We start from the raw sequence: 11557 nt of genomic DNA on the forward strand, positions 1-11557 counted from the left end.
AACTCGGCAGCGAGTTTATGTTTACGAGGAGATATGAGAACCTATCCCCTGGCCGAAGACCGTTCAAGGTGGCGAACTCTCCCGACGGATTGTTCTGAACTCTTACTACGTTCCTTACATTTGGCATGGTCGAGCGTGTTAAACGTGTTAACTTATCGGGAATACCGAATTCTGCCATCGCTAAGAAGAGTTGGCCCTTAATTATGCTGTCGTAAGCTGCTTTGAAAGATGCTGCTATGAAATGATGTTATGTCGTCATGACGTATTCGCGAGACTTTTCTAAAATCTGTCTTAGTACGAAAATTTGGACCCTAAACACAAATTGAGAATACTCACAGGCATTGCACTCGCTGGTCATTGCAGACTGTCCATTCATCTTCACAGTCTAACGATTCCTGTCGATTTTGCGTTCTGCTCCCAAAAACACCGTCACACTTGCTCCTGGAATGCGGTGCCATATCGAGAAAAATAATTAAACACGCGGCCGATATGGCCGGAAGGGAGGGCACACACGCTCAGCGCAAGTCCGTACCACCTTGGGTCTATAGAAATAAGTGTGTCTGGATGAGATATTGTGAAGTGCAGCGAGTACACAAGATCTTAAGGTCGAAGTGATAACCTCTATCCATATATCTATCTTTGTATGCATAAGTATGTATGTACTTGTATATGCTGAAATGATGAGTGTTTGGTGAAGATGGTTCGAAAATGTCAGGTTTTTTCAAAGAAGAGGTACATGCGTACAAAAGTTGAGCGGGCTCGATGTCGAAATGCCAATGAACTGAAATTAAAAAAAAAAAAAAACAAAAAGTGAATAAGACCATTTATCGGATATTGTTTTCCTCACTTAACCTTCGTGTCTACACTCTTTATTGCATCGGTATGTGCGTTAAGAGTACCAGAATTTTTCATACAAACATCGCCTTTTATTATTTCAAATTTCAAAATGGGCAGTCCTCATGGGACACGCCATAGATGTATGATTTCTGAGTACCGCTAACATACAGAGGCGGAGCTACATACTCGTGCATACAAAAATTGTTGTAGCAATCAATCAAATCAAAAACAAAACAAAACATAGCAGGAAGTGTTTTTGAGCTAATCGCCTACAGCTTCACCGCTTAATTGTACTTAAATTATGATATTATTCTTTAATTGTTCAAAACTACATAAGGTATGTTAATAGCACAGCACATGGGTGTGTAGATCACTGTCATTGCTTCAAGTGTTGTGTAGATATATTGCATAATTATTGCTGTTATGTTTTTTATGTGAAAGGAAAGACTTTCAAAAATCTTAAATCATCACTTAAATATAAATGTAATATATGCATTTTTCATACACACGGGAAAAACATTTTGTAAATTGATTATTTAAAGAGATTATTAATTTTCAAAACAAAAAAGTTTAACGATAAGTAAAGAATACTATATGGGCTTTATGCGCCTATGCTGTACTTGAACCAAATTTTACTGAGTCGATCTAGAACGATAGAATTTCTAATTAAACTAACTTCCAATTAGACTATGTCAAAATACGCGAAGTTGGCTCATTTATAGTAGAAATAAGACTGTATAAGAGTATTTATTCACATATACAAGTACATACATGTATGTAAATATATAAATATATAGGTGAAATGGTTGAAACGCCAGTCTGGCACTTCTCAAGTAGCACTGAAGCGCCGTTTTGATAATATATATATATATATACAGGGTTGGCCATATTAAACTGACCCATTGAGTAACCCTATAACTTTTTACTGTAATTTGAAATCTAAGGTTTACGTCAACAAGCCAAAGACACTAGGCGCACTTAAGGCCAATATCCGACGGGAAATAGCCGCCATATCGGCCGAGACGCTGGCCAAAACTATGGAAAACGCCGAAAAACGGGCACATTACGCTATACGAGCTAAGGGTGACCACTTGCGCGATATCATATTCAAAAAGTGATGTAAACGAATCTCCTTGAACTAAATTAAATGTTTTTCACAATGAAACACAAAAAAATGTTTCTTTTTCCATATTTTTTTAATAATCACATGGGTCAGTTTAATATGGCCAACCCTGTATATTCAAGGGGAAGTCCAAAATAAACAAGATTGGCGTCATAAAAATGTTTTTGATGGCACCATCTTTTAATGAGTTAGTGCTTTGGAAGTTACATCCCTAGCTGACTTCCAGTGAAAGCTTGGTGACATTCGGTATAGTGGAAACGAAGTTATTGCGTCTAAAGTGTCAGTATGTTTGAGTTTTGAACAAAGAGCTAATACCACATTTTGTTTTAAAACCGATAAAACGTTTACCGAAATATTTGAATTGATCAAAAAAGTTTATAGCGATGAAGTCTATCTCGTGCCAGAGTTCATGGGTGGTTTACACGTTTCAGAGATGGTTGTGAGGACATAAATGACAATGAACATACCATACATGGGACCACTCAAAATCAGTAATCACCGAAAACTCCATCGAAATTTTTCGTAAATTTATCAAAAATTAACCGAAATCAGAGTTGAAATTCGTGGAATCGGAGTTGAATATCTCCAAAACATCGACTTATCGCATTTTAACCGACCGGGCTTACGAAAGGTCTGTACACGTTTCATTCCGCACAAGTTAATTGAGGATCAAAAATTGCTCAGAATTCGATATTCGAAAGACCTCATTAAAGAGGCGAGAAAAGACGAGAACTTTCCTTACAACATTGTAACAGGTGATGAAATGTGGTGTTTCCAACATGAACCTGAAACTAAGCGTCAAAGTGCCGAATGGAAGGCCTCAGACGAGCCACCACCCAAAAATTCGCTTTTAGATCGCGCAAAACAGCGTATCGAGGCCAGAGGCGACTCTTTTGATGTCGTTTCTATTTTAGCTCAGTCTTGTTTATTTTGGACTTCCCCTTGTATATATTACAAATACATATAATATGTGATACTGTATGCAGCCGTCTTCATTTGAGACTTTTTTCAATAAAATCACTTAAATATTTTACATGTTAGCTCTTATTTTATAAATTTAAAATGTTTTCAATCTGTATCAGCCTTTTTATCTAAGAAAAGCACGCATTTGCTTCTATCATGTACAAAAGTTAATATAAAAATAAATAATAAATTTCCCAAAATAATGGTCAAGCCATAAAAAATGCTTTATTACTGTCTCACAGCGCCTTTGCATTGACATTATTAAACCTCTACAACGTTCAACAGGAATGGATTTCCATGCTGCCTTGTCCTTTCAAATAAAATAAAATAAATAATTGGCATGTGCACTTCTGTTATGTGTTTAGCCGAGCTCCTCATCACAGGACGGCCGCCTTTTCAAATAACTGATCCAAGTTAGTGATATTCTGCGTACTGAGTGCATTGTTTACGTCGTTCCAAAAATGTTATATTGGATTTAACACCTTACCGTGCCATTTAGTTCGACGAAGCTCGGGCCCAAGTGTTACGCGTCAACGCTTGGTAAACAGATCAGAATAATATAAACTACTTTGTAACAGCAATTATGAGACTCGTGACTAACTCTGATGCCGTACAAATAGAAACTAACATTCAATCACGACCCAGGCTCGAGATGTTTATATTTGATCCGACTATCGACCTTGGCTCGTGATATTTACGTTTGGCCCGACGATCTATTCACGAGCCTGGGTCGTCATATTCATGTTTAGACCAAATTTTCATCACGAGTCAGACCCGTTAAAGCACGGCAAGGGGTTAATTCGGCACTCGATGATGCCCAATCCAGAATAGTGATCAAATTGTCTTCGAAAAACTTGTTTGCCACGCAGAACGTGTGCTTCGTATCATTGTGTTTCTGAAAAATCACCGGTGAATTCTCTACGGCTAAGGTTGAAGTTTCTAAAATATCAAGTATCGCATTCATATTACCTTCAATGCGATGAATTTTCAAGTTTCGTACAAGTATTATAAAAATTCGTCAAATTTTCATTAGAATTAAAAAAAAAGGGAAAGTAGACTTATAGCCCATTAAATTTTAGTACAATGAAGTGCAAGTTTGAAGTGGATACAAATTCTCGTGGATTTTTGATCATTTTTTCGCCTGTTGGTGTTACGTATTTCCTTCTATAATAAGGGGTTATACACAGTTATGACTTTCAAAAAAATAGATTTTTTTATTGCATTTTTGTAATGTACATATATTCAAAAGTATACGCACGAAATTTGAAGTAGATCTAAGCAATACTTTCGGAGTTATACCTAAATATGTAGAGATGCCTCGGCACGTTTTAAGGTAGGTATTGAAACTTTAAATGTGTTTTTTTCAAAACGGCATTTTTCAAGTCGGTGTACACGATATCTCGAAAACGGTTTGTTTGATCGGTCAACCGTTTTAACTCAATCTTTAAAGATACATTTTCTAGTAATTAATCGTTCCTTTTGTAAATCTGATACTTATTTTCCATTTTATAATCAATTTACGGCCAAATTTTAACGTAAAAATCGAAATCATTTCTTTTAAAAGCTGCCATTTTGTGAAAATTCACTATTTTGATTAGCCGAACGATTAATTACTAGATAATCTAATATATTAACAAAATTTGTTTGGTTTTTTGATTTCAGATAATCCAATCCTGAGTTACGATGTACACCGTAAATCGTCTTTTTTTAAAGGAGGTTCCAGAAATCGCCTGCAGCGCGCTCTATAATCAACATTTTCATAAATAAAAAATTTTGTTACGTTCTTGAAGGATGCTTTTATAACCGCCAAAAATTTTCAAATTAAAATATTCTGAAGTTTCTTCAGGATAAATCCTTGACAAACCGTCTTTTATTTGCTTCATAACTGCGTATAACCCCATAATGCACATTTGTTTTTTTTTTTTTGAACATATTATATGTACAGATTTGAAGAGTTTGCAAGATATGAGGCAACTTTATTTTACTTGCCGTAGCTACTATTATTTCGTACCTATACGATTTCTTCTCAAATTCATATTTCAAACTCATCAATCTTTTAGCGCTTACACCCTTTTTGTTTAATCCAACTCCTCCTCCTATTTGTGGTGCGCAACTTGATATTATATTTCCAACAAATGGAGGTACCTACAATTTTACGCCGCCTCCAAATGGCAGGTGGTTTTTTATAAGAAGCTTTTTCATGGCAGAAATACATTCAGAGGTTTATCATTGCCTGCCGAGAGGCGACTGCTATTAGAAAACATTTTTTGTGCTTTCTGGTGTTTCATGCCCGAAGACTCGAACCTGTGAACTTTATGGTAGTCATGCACCAACCCATTCGGATACGGTGGTCGCATGGAATATATACTTGTTTGAAAAGTGGCTCAATGTACAGGGTTCGGCACTCGAAGCGTAACCAACTTCAGATCGCTCGCGCAGCACGGCATCAGCTGTCTGTTAGATAACTAAATGACAGTTCAGAGTATTGTTTACAAGCGCGCGGAAGCATTTTGCCGAGAGTAAACGCGAAGAAAGAAAATTAGTAATGGATTTCAAACGTAATAGTGTGATTGCATTATATTTGAATATTAAATAAAGTTTTGGTTTATTGCAACATTACACGTTTCAATGATACTGGTAGCATCGCGAAACGTCATGGAGGTGGTCATCAAAGGACTGCAACGTCACGTGAAATGGTTCAAAAGTGAAGAAGCGACTTGAGCGAAATCCCCGACGAAGTGCCAATCAAACGGCGAAAGAACTGAAAATATCTGATCGTAGCATCCGCCGCATACTGAAAAATTATCTCAAAGTCAAGCCTTACAAGATCCAAAAGGTGCATGATCTCACACCAAAGCAGCAACGAATCAGACTTGAGAGAGCCAAGGAGTTGCTGCGCTTGACCGAAAGCGGTCAATTTCCGAACATTGAGTTTTTTGACGAGAAAATCTTTCAAATTGAGCGATTCGTGAACTCCCGAAACGACAGGGTTTATTTGACGGACCATTCATACGAGAATTTGAGTCATCGATTGATCACCAGGAGGCAGCACCCGCCACAGGTAATTGTTTCGGCCGTTGTAACTGCAGATGGGCGCTCTTCAATCGCTTTCATCGAGCCTGGCGTCAAGGTAAACGCGAAATATTATCGGGGAATATTCTGGAGGTTGCTTTGAAGCCGTGGGCAGACAAACATTTCGGTGGCAGACCAGGAACGTTTCAACAGGACTCGGCACCGTCCCACAAAGCTCGATCGAACCAAGAATGGCTAAAAAACAACGTTCCGAACTTCATAACGTCCACACAATGACTCTCAAATTCAGCAGACGCGAATCCGATGGATTATTTTCTTTGGGCCATTTTGGAGAGTAAGGTCAGAACTAAAAGATTCACCAATCTCGAGGCGCTGAAAAAAGCCAAGGTCCGCGAGTGGGCCAAAATACCTGCAAGTCTCATTCGAGCAACTTGTGATTCGTTTCTGGACCTTCTCAAGGCTATAGTCAAAGCAAAAGGTGGTCATATCGAGCAAAAGTAAATTGATTCTTAATTTTGTATTATTTTCACACATTTTTTAGTTTGAATTGAATAAAAGTAAATTTCCAAACTAAATTTATGGCCTTTTTAATTGGTTACACTTCGAGTGCTAGACCCTGTACATATAAAAATGCATTCGTACTTTATATAACTTAATGGGTTTTTATTATTAATTTTTATTATTAACTTTTATATTTAATTTTTGTTATTAATTTTATATAAACACAGAAAGTGGTCTTTATTAATTGGCGCGGCTGGTATGAACTGAAATTAGCACAATTTTCTCGATTTTTATCATTTTTTGAGTTATGACATTCTTCCAACAAACGCGCGTTATTACATTATATTTATGCATTAAAAGTGTTTGAAAAAAATATTTTTTATATAAAATCTCTTAATAAGTACAAAGAAGCTTCTGAGGAATTATTTGCGTGGTACAAAAATACAAAAAACGTAAATTCTATCTAACTAATAAATCAGTATTTGGGTTTTCGTTTGTAACGATGTAGATTAATGTTCTTTTTTTGGCGATCTTTGGTAGCTAGAGACATTTATTAATGTTAACGGCTAAAAAATATACAGACATATATACATACTAAATTTAAACAAAGATACGTCTACTCATAGAAGCCATTGTCTCAAGAATCTAGATGCATGTACTTAACTGTTAAGATACACAAACCTACAAACAAACATAAGCGCTTGCATTTATAGTATGTAAGTATGAATTTGGCCAAATAAATTTGAACGAAAAGAAGTTAAGTCTTTTTTAAGTATTTTGACCACATGCGAACATGGGAAAAAATACACAATAACCGCAGAGATAATTAATTAAATCAGTTTTTTTTCTGTTTTTTTTTTTTGCAAAGAAAATTTGTTACCAACTTTACGAGCGTTGAAAAGCAAAATTGCTTCCCTCACCAATTAGTTAGCTTGAGCTGCGCTCCCTTAATTTGTTGCTGTTACTGTTGCTGTGGATCTTACAGTTGCTGTTGCTGTTGCTTTTGCTAGCGTGTTTAATTGCCAAAAATTATTTATTATTTAATAACATATTTGACCGTGATACATAACTTACAATACATGCACATATACATAAGTGCATACATGCCTGTTGTATACAAATGTACATATAAATGGTGGCTGAGTGTTGAGCGCGCAGCTTGACTTCAGTGCTTTTCTACTTACTCGTCCGCACACATTTTTCTTAAATTCGCGTAAAATTTGAGAAATTCAAACGATTGCACCTTTTAGATTTTATACAAGTATATTGTGCATACATACATACATACATATTTATCTATGTACGATTGCATGTATCTACTTAACATTGTTTCACCGCAAATCCGCATTGTGAGTCTCCACAATGCGCAGCGACTCTCCGAAGCTCTGTTACAAAAGATAGCAACATTTCCGTTTGGTGGGATTTATACGTTTGCTTGTTTGTCGTTTACATGCACATAGTTAAAGCCACGAAACCGGTTCTTAAACCGCCACAATCAATAAGAAACACTCAAAAAGTACGCTAAGCAGAAAAGTTAAGGAGCTGCACAATTGGCCACTTGCTCGCTGAAGATACATCGTATAATTTTGTGCTCAGAAGGCCTATTGCTGATAGCCCTACGGAATCAAGATAGATACGGGTATATAAATATGCACATATGGTATATATGTACATATATTGAATAATGACAGCTCATCCGTCTGTGTTGATGGGGGCGACGATCGGAGTAAAAATCTAGATAACTCAATACACAGCGCTTTCTGTGTATAAGGTGGCGCAAAATTAATCATCCAATTTGGTTTTTGAGTAACTTTTTATTAAATAAAAAAAATATTATGAATGAAAAATCTTCATTTCGACCTTTACATCGATTATAAATATGTTTGTACCCCGCAGGTGTGTAGTTCACAAGTGTCAAATATGATTGAAGTACGACGCCATTTGCATAAATTTGAAATCTTCCTATACGGTGATTAATTTTGGGCCACCTTGTACATAGGTATCCACATAAAAAAATCGGCAATATCGTTTATTAGGTGACATTTAAATGTTCCTCATCTATCATTCAATAAATTTTAAGCAAACCACGCTGGTGTGGGCGTTTTAAGAGGAGACGAACGAAAATGATGCGAAAGTCAGAGAGGCATAGGGGCGAAGCATCAAAGCAATTAATTTTAAATCTTTTATTTTTTTATAAAATTCAAATTTAAATTGTTAATAAATGATACATTTAGGTCTTTATTGTTGCTTTCAAACCTCGTACATAATTGTTTAAGCTTATGTGAGAAACTACATAGAAAAGTATATATAATATATTTTTTTTTATAATTTTACTTGTAAGATATTAATTTATAAATAAATGATTGACTATTTACTGTCAAATTTTCATGAGATCAATGCCCCCAGTGCTCGGCAGGTGTGAGTTTGTATTGATTATTATGCACGAGGGTCGTTTGAAAAGTGCGCGCAAAGTCAGAGAGATGGCAATATTGCCCCGTATCGAGGTTAGGTATGTTTAGTTAATAACATCTCTTGGAAGAAGAAACACCAAGTGTCAGTCAAATCGGTATATTTCCTTGTGCTTGGCATTCGTTTGAATCGAGGAAGTCAAGTGATTTTCCTTTTCCTTCACGACAACGCCCAGAACTTGACACCCTCGGACTACTATTTGTTCCTCAATTTGAAGAAATGGCTGGTGTGAAAAAGAATTTATTCAAATGAGAAGGTGTTTGCAGAAGCGAATGGCTATTTTTCAGACTTGGACAAATCCTAGTATTCGGAAGGGGACAACAAACTAGTACAGCGTTGCACGAGGTATATAAGCCTAAAAGGAGACTATGTCAAAAAATAAAAAAGTTTACCTCAAACAATTAAGTAGTTTTTATTTTTGCACGGACTTTTCAAACGACCCTCGTATGTAGATATGGGTATACATGGAAATATATTTCCAAAGTTTTTTTTCTTCAAAATTACAAAAATCCCATCTGCTTTGCAGTGCCACTAAAGTAAATCTGTTTTGTGTAGTAAGCGAGATAAGAAAGTGAAAGTACTTGAGAAATAAGTTCCACAGACAACTTTAAATTAACTAAACAGCAGAAATGCGATTTTTAAAAAAATTTCGACCTCAGCATCACTTAGCGGGCCTATATTTATAAACCATCACCGAAAGATGCAACCAATATACATACTATAATATATGTTCGCAGTAACTTTCATTTGTAGGAAATATATGTAAAATATCTCTATAAAATAAGACTCTTCACATCTAATAATACATATATGAATGTCTGCCTTTTGAAAACTTCGAAAAGTTAGAAGTAATTTAACCTAAAATGTTTAAATATACTCCACTTCGTGTGATTACATTGCATTTATTTTAATAAAAAAATATATATAAATACATAAAAATACTAGTTTGAGGCTTATATCCTTAAGAGTGGTTTATACCGAATTTCTCTTATTTGTTGTAAGCATCTTATCTCTACAGTATTACACAGTGAGAAATACTTAAACGAATATTTCTATAATTTTATTAGTTTTTACTTTTCTATATTTTCTATATCTTGTTTATTTTATATTATTTATATTATATTTTATACGAAATATTTAAAAAATAAAATGCAAATAAATTAAATTTTATTAGTTTTTCGATTTCATTTTCTTGAATTTGATTATTTGATTTTGTTATTTAATTTATTAAATTAAAATTAATATAATTTAAATTAATATAATTAAATTAATTTAAATTTATTAATTTATATTTATAAATTAAGTAAAACTAAAATATTTATATTTATATAAAGTATTTAAATTATATTTGGAAGCCTTTTCTGGAACGCTTGTACGGTGCTTAATTTAAATTATTTGATTTTCAAGTTATATTTTATTTCTGAACTGTTTTGGATCACTGTGCGGGGTTTAAATTAATTTAATTTATATTTACTTCATTTAATTTTTCATTTCTGATTTGTTCTTTTTTCAATATAAATTAGTTTTATGTGAAGCTAACTTACCGGCCAGCTTTTCCTTGGCTACTTATTTAAAGCTTAGTTTAATTTATATATATTACGTTTTTAAATATTATCTTATTTTATATAATTAACTTATTCGATTTGTTGGCCACTAAGCGGCTTTCAATCAATTTTTCATTCGTTTTTTTTTAATTTATTTAGCTTCATTTTCTTTTTTTTTATTTTAGTTTTGTTTTCTTATTTATCTCATTTTACTTGAAATTTTATTTATTAGTGAACTTTTCTGATTTTCCGAGCACTAAGAGGATTTGAATTAAATTTTTATTTGTTTTATTTTAATTTCTTTAGTTTAATTTTTTGTATTTTTTATTTATTTTATTTTACTTCAAATAGTATTATTTTTATTGGTGAACTTTTCGAATTTGTTGATCACTAAGCGGATTTGAATTAAATATTTATTTGTTTTACTTTATTTTCTTTAACTTTATTAATTTATTTTACTTTTAATTCATTTTTGTTTCTTTACTTCAAATACTATTATTTTTTATTGGTGAACTTTTTTTATGTGGGGAAAACCAAGCGGCTTTGAATTAGCGGCTAAAGAAAATAAAGCTTAATTTTTTTTTGTTTTTTTTTTTTTAATTACTTTATTTCTTTATATTTTTACGTCAAATATGATTTCATTTAATATTAATAATATTGTTTGAATTAATTAATATTATTTGAATTAAGTTGTTTTTTGCTTTATTTATTTTCTTTAGCTTTATTTATTTATTTTTCTTTTAATTCATTTTTTGTATTTATTTTTAGTTCAAATATGAATTAATTTTATTGGCAAACTTTTCTGATTTGTGGGGCACTAAACGGCTTTGAATTAAGTTGTTATTTGCTTAGTTTAAGTTTTTTTATTTTTATTTTTTCTTTTTATTTTTTATTTTGTTACTCCAAATATTATTTAGTTTTATTGGCGGGCTTATCTAATTTATGGATCACTAAGCGGCTGTGAAATAAATTTTTATTTATTTTATTTTACTCTATTAAGCTTCAATTTTTAGTTTATTTCAATCTTTTATTTATTTATTTTATTTTACTTCAAATATTATTCTTTTTTATTGGTGAACTTTTTTTA

The sequence above is a fragment of the Anastrepha obliqua genome, chromosome 4 (genome assembly GCF_027943255.1).
Source record: "Anastrepha obliqua isolate idAnaObli1 chromosome 4, idAnaObli1_1.0, whole genome shotgun sequence".
Lineage (NCBI taxonomy): Eukaryota > Metazoa > Arthropoda > Insecta > Diptera > Tephritidae > Anastrepha > Anastrepha obliqua.